This window comes from Sinohyriopsis cumingii, chromosome 15, assembly GCF_028554795.1.
Source record: "Sinohyriopsis cumingii isolate HCF-2022 chromosome 15, ASM2855479v2, whole genome shotgun sequence".
Classification (NCBI taxonomy): Eukaryota; Metazoa; Mollusca; class Bivalvia; order Unionida; family Unionidae; genus Sinohyriopsis; species Sinohyriopsis cumingii.
In genome coordinates, this window is record NC_142975.1 from 84,392,629 (window position 1) to 84,408,032 (window position 15,404).

At 35.8% G+C, this 15,404-nt stretch overlaps 1 long non-coding RNA gene across 1 annotated transcript; it reads right to left on the reverse strand.

Moving 5' to 3' along the window:
* Positions 1–714: 714 nt before the first annotated feature.
* On the reverse strand, positions 715–2,543 carry LOC149782230 (uncharacterized). Its single transcript, XR_016414574.1, has 2 exons — positions 2,467–2,543; positions 715–1,608 (listed from the first exon to the last, which is right to left on the reverse strand). It is a non-coding gene; the product is annotated as an uncharacterized LOC149782230 (long non-coding RNA).
* Between the last annotated feature and the right edge of the window lie 12,861 nt (positions 2,544–15,404).

Consider the following 15,404-nt stretch of genomic DNA (forward strand, 5'->3'; position numbering starts at 1 on the left):
TCTCGTTGGAAAAGTTACAAACATTATAAATCAAATTGCCAACCATTTGCATGAGTTAGCCAAAGAAAGGATCGGCCGCATTGGCTGGTATAACTGGCATTGTAATATGCTGTTTTAACATTGCTCGGAAACATTCAATGCTTAATTGACCGGTGACAATTTTGCTAATTTATGGATTAATTCGCTTGTTCTTTACAATTTAACTACAAGTGTTATATTTTGGTGACAATAGCAAAAAAAACTCAACAAAAGAAAGAAACTACAAGAACAAAAAGTAACTTTTTACACCAGATCGTCCAACTAGAAGAAGAATAATGACAGTAGGTTTGTGAACTATGTATTTAAACTTATGAGATGTGTCGTGATGGTTATAAGACTGTTTCATGACTACATAATTCATATCGCCGTTCTTCTGTCTTTGCCCTGCTTCTCTTCTGTCATTGGACGATTTGGTACAGACACCTATCATATGATAGTAAGTTATTCACACTTTCCTGTTTGTGCTAGATTGGGCCGAGAAAGAGAGATGGAGCGAAGGTAGGTAGATATGTAAAATGTTGGATAGAAAAGAAAGAAGAGTAGAACAGATGTTGATATACAGTTAGTCAAGTACTATCTGGTTTCTTTTCATGGAAATATTGTCCTTAAAGGTGTATAACACAAAATGGCTATTTTCATTTATTCACATGTAAAGCTACACTCAGACATGACAAAATGGATAACTAAATTGTAACAGATAGATGTAGATATATTTGCTGGGATTTTTAATGTGCCGCAGATGTCTGCAAAGAAAGAGGTGAGAGAGAGAGCTACTGCTTTCCAGTTCTTTTCTCAAAATGAATAAGGAGTTCTCATAGTTCTTACAACAATACCGTTTGTAAACGAGACTGATTTGAGACCTTAACGTGTGATTTATAGTGATTGTAAACTATCTTAATGGCTTTAGCATTTTCATACCTATACTCTAGGTGATCGTAGGGATGCAACAGAACAGGGAAAGGGTAAATAAATGAGGAGACATCGAACGGAAAAGAGGAAAAAAGATAAAATGTAAATATATGTGTGCAGAAATTTACTTTTAATTAAAACTTTCAAAATTGTTGGCAATACGTCTTGACATTAGGAGAGAGATGAAAACTTCATTCCATACTCCATTGCTTTATTTAAAACATAGCCTAAAATGTTATTCAAATAAATTGCTTATTGGCATAAAGTATACTTAGCAGAAATTTATTTGGTTTAAACATTTCCCTAAACAAGGGCATAATATATAATAAACAAAGACATTGTCCAATTATTGTTGACAACCTAACAGCAAGAAGAACAATAGTATTATCATTCAGCCTCACTAGAAACAGTGAAAAGTATCGGATGAAACAGTATCTATATCAGTTGGGGTGCTAACAGCCGAACTTCTCTGTAAGGACCCCGAAAAATTGGTGAAAGACCAGGTCTACTTATTGGCAGGAGGACCAACAGGACCTGTAGGACCAGTACGACCAGTAGCACCAGGCAAACCAGTAGGACCAGGACGACCCTTTAGACCAGGACTTCCAGGAAGCCCAGGCACTCCATCACGTCCACGAAGACCCTTCTGACCTGGAGGACCTAGAATGCAATTTAAAAAATTCACTTTTAACACTCCTCTGGATCAACGTACTTACATAAAACACAAGACTTGAAAAAGCATTCAAAATCGTTTCTAAAATAGCATAGCAGTTCTCGGTATTTAAATTTACTCGTCAACGTTGCGTTGTTATTTTGAATAACATCATCAACATTATAAATAAGTTTGATCCCAAAACCTAATAGATTTCTATGTACGATGGAGTTCGGGACTGAAACTGAAATATATATATAGAAATCTAATACTTATACATGAGGTGTAGATAAGTTAGAAAGACAGAAAACCTGGTAGCCACAGGAATAAATAATTCATGTAGCATAGACTAGATTTTAGGAATAAAATAAACGAAAGTATATAATAAGATAGGAGACGAAACACACTGCTCTGAGTGCGCATTGTTATTAAATGCGCCCACCGCCCATTATATCTTCCTGTTTTGGATAACGTGGGTACGTAAGAAAGCTTGCCAGCAGCTTCTCGTGGGTCGGTGATTACTCCCGGGATTTTCCAGGGTTCTTCCTCCACTAGTTATACTGGCCGCCATGTATAGCCTATCCTGTGCTGAAAAATGGTGTTAAACCCTACAGCAATAACAACATCAATCTCTTTTTGGGGTCGTTTTCTTACTTTACGATAACTTAATCTTTAACGCTTATCTCTTTAGTTTCTGTCAGGAGTTGGTATCGCATGCAAATGAGGTAACATTTCGTTCAAGGTCAGAACATTTTATCTCATGAATTAATACAACATGTAAATGTTAAAGAGCGGGCTCAGATTTATAGACAGAGAGATAGATCAGGCGTACTGTTAGAAGAAAAAGAACACAGTGCAAAAATTACCTCGTTGTGCCAGAATTAAATCGAGCATGGACACAAGGAGAAGAAGAACGACAATTGTTTTCATTTTTCTTCTGTGCTTCTCTGAAACAATTGAGACTTTCATGATTATTTTTAAATCATTTAATATCTATAATTTTAATGATCCATCTGTAGCGACGCTCACTGGTAGTAAGCGAGAAAATGAAGATTTAACGTTGCATATTTGTGCTCCTCCCACACAATCAATGAATTTGCAAGATTTCGTTTAGAAGGGAAACCACCGTTTATCTAAAGAGATTGCGAAACATTAAACAACAGGAAGATAAACAAACAAACAAATACACAAAAAGAGGTGTAGCTGCATATGGCACAAGGACGTATTCACCAGACCTTTACGCATGCGTGAAGAACAACGTTATGTCGGGTCGTGGAAAGACAAGGATTCGACCGTTGATTTTGACTATATCAAAGTTATGCAAAATAATATTAATTAGCCAAGAGCAAGATACATGGTATGCTTTTGTCCAAAGCTGCTATGTTTAACTAAGAGAGAATGCAGCCTTGTAAAAGAAAGTAGATGTAATTGTCCAAACGTTTTATATAACAGATTGGATGGCTGAGACAGGGATAGATTTGCACATTCATGTTCAGTTCACCTAGAGTTTGTTGAATTGGCTGAAATTATTAATGTATTTCTCCGTAATATTCCAATAAAAATAAACTTCGCTCAAGAAAGTTTTGGGGAGACTCACGATATTTCTTAAACATTAACATACTCTATGTAAAACCGTTAAAAATGTGTGTCACAACAGTGAAATAGTACTTTCAAGATAAACCAGTGTGTAAGAAGATGTAACTGCATGACGTGAAAGAGAGAGGACAGTCCTAATGTAGTGCCGTTTGTAGACTTACCTCGAGCTCCTTTCAATTATGAATAGTTCACAGTTTGTGCCTTCGCTTAGACAAACTAGCCTGCCAGTGGGATTTTATATCGTGACAATATGGACAGCTGTGCTTAGCTACTGAACTTTTGACACCGATGATGAACAAAATATGTCAGTAAAATTCATTATTTACTGGATAAGTCCACTGCCCAATCAGAAAGAGATGTATGGCATTGCAACATATGGTAATGCAGACAGCTGATGATGCACAGTTGGTCATAGAAACTGACGTGAAAATCGCTATTGTCTCTGGAAATATTTAAAATATCCACTACAAATGTAATATTAATAAACACCACAGGTGGAATACTATTATCCTTACCACAACCTCTACCACATGCCAAATACTAATATTACTCCTGCAACTAACGCCACTAATGCGTAGACTACAACAAATACTACTATTACTCACAGGTTTTCTGTAATGATACGTGATTGACTCTTACGTAAATATGAAAGTTTTCAACTTGAGTATTAGGTCTGAGAAAGAATTGCATATTTTGAGTCACCGCTGTGAGTGAAGATGAGTATTGCCTCAATATCTTCTAAAATGTGTTATCAGGCAGTGCTCGCATTACGGCCTGAAATATCCTTAAAATAAAATGTCGACGTATGCCTGTTTTAGTGTCGGATTTCACGAGTAAATGACGCTATGATGTGTTGTCATATTCATTCTTGTTCCGGGCCGCACCCGCAACAAATGACTGTATTACGCACAATGTCTGTGTTAACCACAATATTCAGCTGTAGCACACAAAAGAAATACATTTTTCTAGCAGAGGAATAAAACTTGTCCGCATACCTTAATATATCTGAATGATCCAGACGATATACATGGCGATACATGCAAAGAGGAAATTTAGTTCGACTGGTCCAAGGCAACCTGCTTGTTTTCTTATTTGTGTGTAAATGAAAATACGGTTCAGATTCTGATTAATTTTCCTATTACTATCTGCGAAATATCGGATACATGCTTTAGCAATTGCCTCAGATGTTGAGGAATCTTCATACTCAGCAATAAGTGTTTATGTCAATTGTTTATGTTCCTTATAATGTGGCCAGTAACACCTCAGTAGGTTTGTAGCAATTCGCACTTTAAAAATGGTGTCACTACATATTGTCTTTATGCGTGACATATGGACCTTTTAATTAAATAACAAATTAGAAACCTTTGCTTGATTTTGACGAAATCGTATATTTGAGGTTTCTAAAGAAACAATGATGCACATTAAAAGGAATAAACTAAAAATCAAATGAACATAAAAGCTATACAAAACAATCTCTCGGATCTGGGAGATGACTAGATAACCGAAAATGTTCAATAAATTAATTTTTTCGCAAATGTGTATGTAATCGGATTAGTCTCTGAAATAAAATTGATAAGAATGGTTCAGTGTAATGTATAAGATTCTGGATATTGCATTTTACTCAAGTCATTATTCATTCAACATAAATAAGAGTTTATTCAATAAAACAAATCTGAAAACGAAATTTCAAATCTGCAGGTGCTTTAGTTATTGCACGTTGACATACTCGCATCAAATAAGAAATTGGAGCTGTTAGAGGATACCTGTGCAGTTTCCAGTTTGTCAGCAGAGGATGGAGAGTGCACAAGTATAATCTGTCTATAGGAACCAGGTATACCATGGATTTCTGGGTCTTCTACAGGACATGGTTATGTCTACTCTGTCCTGCATGATTTAGACTAATCCTTAGTTAGTGAGGACATTCATCCCCACATTTATCTGGAATCTTGAGAAGGAACCATCTTACTTTTTTCTCGGTTAGACAAAATGGCCCAGTCTAGTCCCCATGGTTTGCATTCTATGGTCTTAAAGTAACAGAAAAGTGATAAAACCAACATACTTTATAAATTCAACAAATAATTTATTTCCCTATAATGCAAAGTAAAAGTTTAAAATAACTTACAGTATTGCAAATTAAATTACAGATAGCCCTAAAAGTTCTATCACAATTCCAAAAGTATAGAGTTCCCAATGTACTCCAGTGGTGTTCCAGATAAATTCAAACCTTGAATGTGCTGATATATGAATAACCTGGAATAGTACTGATTTTCTAAAAGTATTGAACCCCATTTTGTATAATTTCAACAGGCGTTTCTTGCGGTCAAATTTGTCAAACGCATCACTGAAGTCCACTACAATGACACCACTTTCATCACATGTTGTAATCTATCATGGATCCATTAAGACAACCGTACGAGCTGAGACTAACATTTGAGTTTCGTTCTAAATCCAAGCTGGCATGGGTACAATAGGTGATTTTTGTCAAGGCATGTCTTAATGTCAATGCTGACTTTGGTACAATAGGTGATTTGTGTCAAAGTAGGTCATAAGGTTAGACACAAGAATGTGTTCCAGAATTTCATAGCATATACAAGTTAGAGAAATTGGACTGTATTACTCTAATTTGGTTTTTGGACCTATTTATAGTAAGTGATGACCAGAAACATTTTTCCAATCTGTTGGGACTGAATCAGAGGAGGTAAACATGCTGCAAAGGACTGGGTTTTTAAGGATGCAGAGTGTTAGCTTGTCAAGACTGCTTTGACTGTACTTAGATTTGAAAGCTGCTTAACCACGTCTTCAGTGGTGACAAAATATTGTCAATTGATGGCTTTGTTCAATTTCTCGGAAGTGCACATTTTTCTAAGCTTAAATGAAACTGGTATTGTGAAGATTGAACGAAATGTTTTGTTTGTTTTGTTTTGTTGCTGTTGTTGTTTTGTTTTGACATGCTTTGCTTGAGGCATATTGACTTTCACTGAAGTAGATGTGTTCCTGTGAGTTTTATTTCTACACTGTATGCGAATATCCAAAATCTGTTATTAGGTTTGGTGTCTTCTCATCCGCTTTTAAAGGGCTCGGCTAATAGTTATCAGCTTGCCTTTTGATCTTGAAATCGATGAAAAATATTAGTGGAAAATCTTTTATGTCTGAAAGCCTCTTGGTGCTTCACCAATATTACAAATACGGCTGACAGTAGTCTAAATAATTGATTTTTCCACGTCTGCCAAAAAATAAATTGGATCATATATAGTTGCAAATAAATATTGTCATAAAATCAGACATTTAATGATGTACGTAATAAAATACATGAGGTACACGTGGAAAAATATACTGCCGCCAAACAAAAAGGCTTACATTATGATTTTGATTATAGACCATCTGTGTAAATACGCCTCAAGCCACATGCAGGTACCTAACCACACAAGTTAAATAACAACTGTCATTAATATTATCGCGGATCGTTGTGGTTATGCTTTAATGATTTCCAGTTTAAGGTAAATTCTGAGAACAATATCAACGATGATATATAAAATATATAAAACCAAACATTATTCATGCATAATTTGTATCCGAATGCAAACATAGTAAAGTATTGTCTGTTATTCCATAATGCACCAGACATTGGTTTACGATATTCATAATACGCACGTATGTTGCATGAATATTTATGGTATATGTGTGTCTGCCTAAATACCCTTCCGTAGGTTTGACCATCTGTCTGTCTCTGTCCGTATGTCTTCATGCAGATATAGTTAATCAATTGAAATTGATAAGGTCTTAGCATTATTATATATTGTCCCAACTGTAACAATACTGATTGGCTACAAACTATTGAAATGCATCATACAACGTACCTTCTACTTCTTTTAGCTCATGATCACGATTTAGTAACTCATATTTTCGATTTAATAAATCATCTTGACTTAGTAACCCATGATCTCGACTTAGTAACCCATGATCTCAATTTAGTAACTTCTGAGTCTGACCTATCTAAAATGCATTTTATTTAATGAATTTAAACATGAACATAGCAAGATATGCCATATAGAAGGTAAAGGATTAAGACAAAAACCATGACCTGCAAGGTTCTCCACGCTTGACGATGCATGAATTGTAAACAGATAAGAACATATGTCGGTTGACAGTAAGTTTTAATGACCAAACAAATTTTGAATAGTCTTGGTGAAGACTATCTTGGTTCAACAGTAGCATTTAGGAACATAAGATCGAAATTAGAATTGCACAGTACTTCCTTCTAGAGCGATTCGTTGCGAATGCGAATCATTTGGAAAACTGGATGCTTGCTGTTTACAACTGTTCATGACCTGTGGAAGTGCATGCTTGTTAGAAACATGTGCGATTAGGTACATCTATTTGACTTTTACCATATGGTGTGAGGGATTGAAAGAGTTAGATACGTTGGTGTTGGTAATAAAAGCAAGTGGAGTGGAAAATAAATTGTGTGCACTTTCAGCATATTCATATCCCCAAATAGGTGATTCGATTATAATAAGTGAACTGCAATTTGTCTAAGTATGACATAAAAAAATGGTAAATATATCTCCAGATAAAAGAAAGATGTCTGGGAACACGAGTGTTAATGTGTTTTTGAAGTTTTAATGGAGTCAGTCTGCCGAGTCGCAATGGATAATGTATTCATTCTCGAGTGGCCGAAGGAAGAAACGAGTTGTAATAAAGACTGGTATTAACTTGTTTATATTAAGTAACAGCTGGGTGAATCAGAGGAGTGAGATCGGGAGATGTGCTGTAGGGAAGTGTGAGATAGGGAGGGATTGAATCAGTTGTCGTTTTATTAAAATATATTTTAATAAATCTGTGTTTTTGTCGTCTGGATTCAAAACTTAATTCTCGATGTAGTGCTTCAGTAGATACTTATTTCGTTCCACAAGTCACGATAATGGCTGCCTCATGCTGTATTATTATTTGTTTGTTTTCGTTTTTTCATTTTGTTATCTGTTCTCGGGGTAATATGCGGTTAATTTTGATATAGTAAGCTGTGATTTCGACTTAGCTAGAAATCTCGACTTACGAAACTCATGATCTCGGCATAAGAACTCGTAGTCTCGACTTAATAAATCGCTATGTCGATGTAACACCCCACTTGTAAGGGAATTGGGTTGATTGGCGGATAGTACCTTCTTTCAAGGTGTCCGCTTTATTCGGTTCTCGTTATCTAGGAGATGATCGCCCTCGGTGTTGTTGCCCGGATCGAGTAAACTTTTAGGTAGAATAAATAGAGATCTGAGCTGATATAGAGAACATAATGACCCGAGCCCCTGTACATAATGATCAAAATGTAATCAATTACATAAACAATGGTGATAATACAATACGTTAGGAAGATACACTTCTTTTTGGAATAAATCTTTCATCGAATTTCAAAACACAAATATATTTATAAAAATAGCCGACCTGTGTTACTGATAGAATTAGTTCATCATACGATCAATTGAACAATCAAATTCGTTGCCTTGTACAATTGCATAACCTGCTTAGCTCTGGTTCACTCTAATTTCACTGCAGCTGTTCTCTATCTTTCCGCCTTTGGCCTTTCTTCTTCTCTCCCAACCTCCCTATTGTCTAGCCTCCTTTCGGCCCTCAAACTTTATGTGGGTATGTGGATATGTAAGCATGTAGATACACAGATACTTGGATACGTCAGTGCGTAATTACATCTGAGGATACGTCTGGGAATACGTCTGAAGAGCTATTTTCCCCTTTTAAAACAAACAGAAAACAACCTAAACTTTCTGTTGGTTATCCTACTGTGAAGAGAACATTACTCCCCTCTCGTTATCAGATAATACTATCGGCATTCAAAGAGAAACATAAGGCTATTTAGTCGGACCAAGCATGGCAGACCGAAAGAATCCTATACTGTACTTCCTAATGGCTAATTCATCACTCCCATTAACAGCACACGAGACATACCAGTTAAGTTCTAGTCTCAATTATACAAATGAATGAACGAAATTCATTATATGGCTTAACTACCTTATGTTCAGCGAATACACACATTCAAGTCTTTACATACATTAAATTACACTTCATGGCTTAACAACGTTAATTTCAGTCAATATGTACGCAAGTCTTTATCATACGTGAAATTACCTAAGACCGGTAAATTCACACGGATTCTCGTAACTCATATCAACTAAAGTAATACCTGCAATTCTAAGAACCTAGTTCCTATACAAACAAGACGACAAATTCAAACAATCGACAACCTTATATAAAGAAGATTATTGTACGATTCATATAGATAAATTGAACACAGTTACACTCACATCAAGATAATTGATCAACGAATTTAAATTAATAAATTCATGTAAATATTTTCAAATAATTCAAGCAAATCATTATATTGGTATAAACGAATCTTATGAATCTGACGCAAATACCTTTGTGCTTTCAACCGTTTCTCGCTTCTACCGCCAAAATTGTGTCCGTCGACCTTCCAGACATCCGATCCCTTGGACAAATGTTTCAAAAGAGAATTTCCCCTGTACCTTTACTCTTGCAGCAAAGATTAGACTATTTAGATTTCCTGCAAGGAAATTTCGTTTGGGAAACAAGCCCCAATTTAGCGTAACCAATCAGGATTAAACATATTTACCGCCTTTTATAACTAGGCGCAAAAATTGCGGTCAGCTTTCCCTAGGTTTTCGAATAACTGTTTCTGGAATAATAGTCCGTCTCGCGGTTAAGTAAACGAATGCTTAATTGAAAAATCTCTACCTCTACCGACCAGACATTAGAAATCATTGCAGTATAGCGATTTAACAAGCGCCTGTCCCCATAAATCTAACTAATTGTTCTCTGGCCTAAACTAATGTGCTTTTCGTAGATCGACAGAAATTTGTCCCCACACAGTCGACTTGCTCAGTTATACTAAGGAATACACGAACTCTAGATGTTTGAGCGAGAGTTTTCACCATAGCTGTATCTTTCTTTTGTGGACAACGTTTTAATTTCAAATAAAAATGTTCTTTTGAATACAGTCTTCAGTAAATCTGGTTATTTATTCCGTGGTATCAAGCAGGTCGTCTCTATAAGCAGCCAAAACATGATCATGTTCGATGTTAGTTATCAGTACCTTAGGACACATAACTGTACTCACCTTTTCCAGAAAATCATATTGTACCTTTAACAAATGAAATCTGTGAATGAGTCAAATGGTCAAAATAAATACCTCTACACTGGGTAATACATTCAGTCTAACGTGAACAATATGAAATAATGGGACTACCTGAAGTCCACATTCCACAGGTATTTGAACATTGATAAGAGCTCAAAATACCATGGCCTTGAATCATTTGGAATCAAGCAGCTGTATTTGTTTCTTTTACCCAAAACACCGTCTTCAAGAAAATGGTCAAATTAGTGTCTTCCAATGGCGTATCATGATACATTGGCTTTGATGAAAGCTGCTTATTTTCCCTTATTTACTTTCTTTATTATTACCAGATATTTCTGTTTGGGTACGTATATGCATGGCCCTAATTCTGATCTATTCGGGTTTGAATTCTGAATTTTAAAAACAACACAAGGATACGTTTGTTTCTAATGCCAGAAATACAATTCTGCAATCCTCCGAGGGATTGTAGTAGGTGCGTGTGTGTGTGTGTGTGTGTGTGTGTGTGTGTGTGTGTCGTAGTCAGGTGAAACAATCGCTAGTTAGTAGAAACTTGTAAATGGTCCGGACCGTCTCTCTTCTGGTTGCCTTCCAATCTTTGACATCCGAGCAATCAAAAAGTAGACCAAATATGATGAATCATGCAAGATATATACTCGGACAAATAGTAATAACCAATAAAAACTACAATTCATTTGGATCCCCTCCCACATTCAAGTTGAGGGAAACGAAAAAGCAGACGCAGAGACAAGAAACTGTCTCAAGGCACCTATTGTTGAAAATAACGCCTTCACTGTCACTAAAATAAATAACATCATTCATAACAAAATAAATGCAGTATGGCAAGAACACTGAGACAAGGCCACCACAGGTAGACAAATGAACAAAAGAGAAAGGAAAAACAATTACGCACATCAATAACTCGTCCTTCAAAAATCCATACGATGTCACCATAATAAACAGGATAAGATCAGTAAGAACCCTATTGGCAAGATCTTTAGCAAAAGATATCAAATGTGCCAAAAGAACAAACTGACCCCACTGCCCGATTCCGGAAACACCCCAACATGTGCTAAACACCTGCGACGTAGCACATACCCGGAGTTACTAGGGACCAAAAATAAAACCTTAGAGAGGTACATCTAATAACCTCCTGGAATGTGTAAATTAAATAGAAAAAAAGACGGCAAATATAAATTAACGAAAGAATTCAAAACTAAATGTAATGCGTAACCCCATCCACCTCCACCCCATCCGGCTACGACAAAACAGTAATCAGAGTGGTCGAAAGACAGCGCTTTATAGCAACCACTAAACCCAAAACAGTGGCTCGGGAAAAATAACAATATGCTAAGCGATACAAATTCTCAAAACTAATCGAAATTAATAAATTAAACCCACCTCCTTGGATACAACAAAACAAATAGTCGAAATGGTCGAAAGACACAGCCTTATGGATTAAATAAAAACAGTGGCTGGTGAAAAAACAATATTACAAAAACAGATGACACTAATTCAAAACTGACCGAAATGAAAAAACCCAACCCACATCCCAATCTACGATAAAACAAAAAGTCAGAGTGATCGAAAGACATAACGTTATAGCAACGACAAAAACATAAAATAGTGGCTGAGAAAACATTAATATCAAGTTAAAAGCTAAAATAGTACTGATAGTAACACAATAATAATAAAATCAACAGAAGGATACCAGTACGACTAAAATTAAGGCCATCAATGTAAACAGATGAAAGCAACCACACAAATAAGGACATCTAAACTAATAAAATAAACCACACAAAATACGCATAATAAAAGCGAAATCAGTCTACAAGCTAATCATATGACCAATCAGGTGAGGAGTACACAGGCAATCAAAATTCAGGAACAAGGGACCAACAGGGCAAATAAGAGCAGTAACAACGAAAATCAGGACATTTGCAGAAGACATCAAACCGCAAGATACGGGAAAATACGGGAAACAAGTAGCAGAAATAAAGCTCAGGAAAAGAAAGCAAGATCATAGCAGGAAAAGGGAATAAGACAAGAGTTGCAGAAATAAAGAAAATCAAGAACAACATACGTAGAAAAAACATCATATACAGTACTAAAGAAAACAGGAAAAGAAGCAGACTTTAGGGAAACGAATGAAACCAGAAGAAACTGCCACACAAAACAATTAAAATAAACGCCAAAATCCCACCCTATAGATACGAAATTGCCACCCCAAATAAATAACTTCATGCCTAAACCCAAATATCCCACTTCACCACCACAAAAGAAACACACAAATCTATAACACACATCCAGTATAGCACATATAGAACACGTATATCTATACCTTGCATATTATAGCACCCACACTTCTACCACCCCACCCCACTTAAAGCACACACTTATGAAATAGGCTTTCATTGTGACCCAAGATTGCCCTCTTCCGACGAAATACTTTTTTGCCGTGAAATTATATTGATTAGTTCAGTTTACAAATTCATGACGTTCAGACACCCGAATGAAAATTACAAAAATCAACGGCTGCTGAAGCCTCGATAATTCAGAGCATATTTCTGAAAACACGGGTGCGAATAGTACACGAACAATAATACAACTTTTACAAAGTTGGAAAATTTACAACTTAGGAATCTTCAATTCAGATGTGACTCGCACATATTTGGAGGTAGGTTATGGCCTGATCCGCACAAAAAAGGAAACTGGACATAGAATTGATACAAATGTACTTACGCTGCTTGAGTGAAAGGTCAGACATTACAAATATTAAATATTTGAGAAATAATCAAGTCTTATTTTTTCAAACAAAATGATACGAAAACTGAAGAAACTTTTCGTTCTTCTACTTTTTGTGTCTATGCTCGATTTAATTCTGGTCCAATGTAAGTTTTGCACTATGTTCCTTCTTTCTAACAGTCATTCTGTATATGTATGGACCCATCTCTCTGTCTATAAATCAATGCCAGCTCTAGAACCATTGACATGATATATTAATTCAAGATATAAAATGTTCTGACCTTGATGGAAATGTTATCTCGTTTGTATGATATATCAGCTCCTGACAGAAACTAAAGACGTTAAAGATAATGATTCCCAGCTACGAGTTCATGAGTCATGAGCAGCAGATTAAGTTGCCGTAAAGAGATAATACGAGATAATACGAGATAAAATTTAGTATAAGCTGCATTAATTATTTATTCTTGTGGCAAATGTTTTCTTTCCAATTCCAGATTTCGTGTACAGCTATTAGATTTTCTTTGGTAGTATTACTAACTCAAATCTCAGATAGCATTCACTGCAGATTATAAAATAAAACCGTAGCGAAATTATTTTCCGTATTGCATAATCATATTATTTTTTAAATCTTCTTAATTTTCATGAAAAATCTTTCCTCGAACGTTTCATAAGCAAAGGTGACGCAAAGATGGCGACCAGTGAGTTCAATGAAAGTATGTTTATCAATGCTTTTTCTTCTTCTGCTTCCAATAATGTGTCGGGGTTCCTCGGGAAGATACTCGCACATGATGTGAACTATGCAAATGTGGTGAGAGTTCCAAGTACAGCTAAAAACAGGTTACAAACATATCTGGTTGGGAGGTAAGTAATCCTCGCGTTAACACCAGATCTGAAAGCATCGATAGATTTGGCGTTGACTAGGTTGGATGGTAGGGAGTTCCAAAGGTGGCTTCCTGATGGAAAGATGTAGTTCTTGTATGCGTTGACTATGGTGAAGGGGGCGAGAAATCTGCATGAATGTCCTTTGGTGTAAGCACCTGTCTGGTGGAGGGATGGTACTTCTGGGAAGAAAACCAGGTGGTGAACGTTGATTTTACTTTTTCGGGGCATGTGGACAGGTTTCTACGAACAAATGCTGTGGTGCTGTTAGCCTTTTTTGTAACAGAGTCAATGTGGCTGTTTCATGATATCGCGCTCTTAATGGTGACTCCCAAATATTTGACCTCAGATGTCATCGTCGCTTTTGACCATGAGTTGAGTAAACGACTGAGACAATGTGTCTCTTGTTGGTAATACGGATGCCTTCGCATGTGTCATAATTGAACTCTATTAGCCAGTCCCTTTCCCATTGTTATAGGCGGTCTAGGTCTGCACGTAATAGATCTGCATACTGGTCCGAGTTCATTACGCTGTACAGCAATCTGTCATCAGCAAAAGGGCTAACTTGGGAGTCGACTCTCAACGTCTAGTCCTTCATGTAGATCAAGAACAGCTTGTGACATATCAAATTCCCAGTGGAACACACACACACACACACACATATATATATATATATATATATATATATATATATATATATATATATATATATATATATATATATATATATATATATATATATATATATATATATATATATATATATATATATATATATATATATATATATATATATATATATATATATATATATATATATTGTTACGTGTTACGTGTTTAGGTTCTCATAAACAGTAACAAGAAAAAAGTGAAGACAGCAAGCTTTGTTAAATTTAACACATCATTTATTTCCCTAAAAAACAAGGTAACAATGAGGAAAAGAACTTACGCTTTTAAGAATCAAATCCAAAAATAATCCATGAATAATCCAAGAATGAAAAGTTAGAAGTCCTAGTAATAAATGTTCTAATGAATTTTAGTTCGAGTCCCGACAAGAATCCAAAATGGAAGGCGATGACATATATTGTAGTCAGTGTTGTACGGATGTTTCTACAGTTCTTTGTTGAACCACAGACATTAATATTCCGGTGTTTGAATTTCAAATAAAATTTGGATAAATGTCTGCTCAAGAATTCTGTCTTAGAACTTAAATATTCCCAGGGAAAGGAATTAACAATTCCATAAAATCGAATTTCAACTGAGACTGGTTACAACAGAATTAACACCTTGACGTCTAAGTGTTTAAAAACCCGACTGACTAAATTTTCTATACAGAAAGGTTATATACTAATTTACGAAGCAAAACAGATTCCCTTATGAGGGTCACGTGATCACTCTAGAACAAGATAGAAGCTTTACATTACG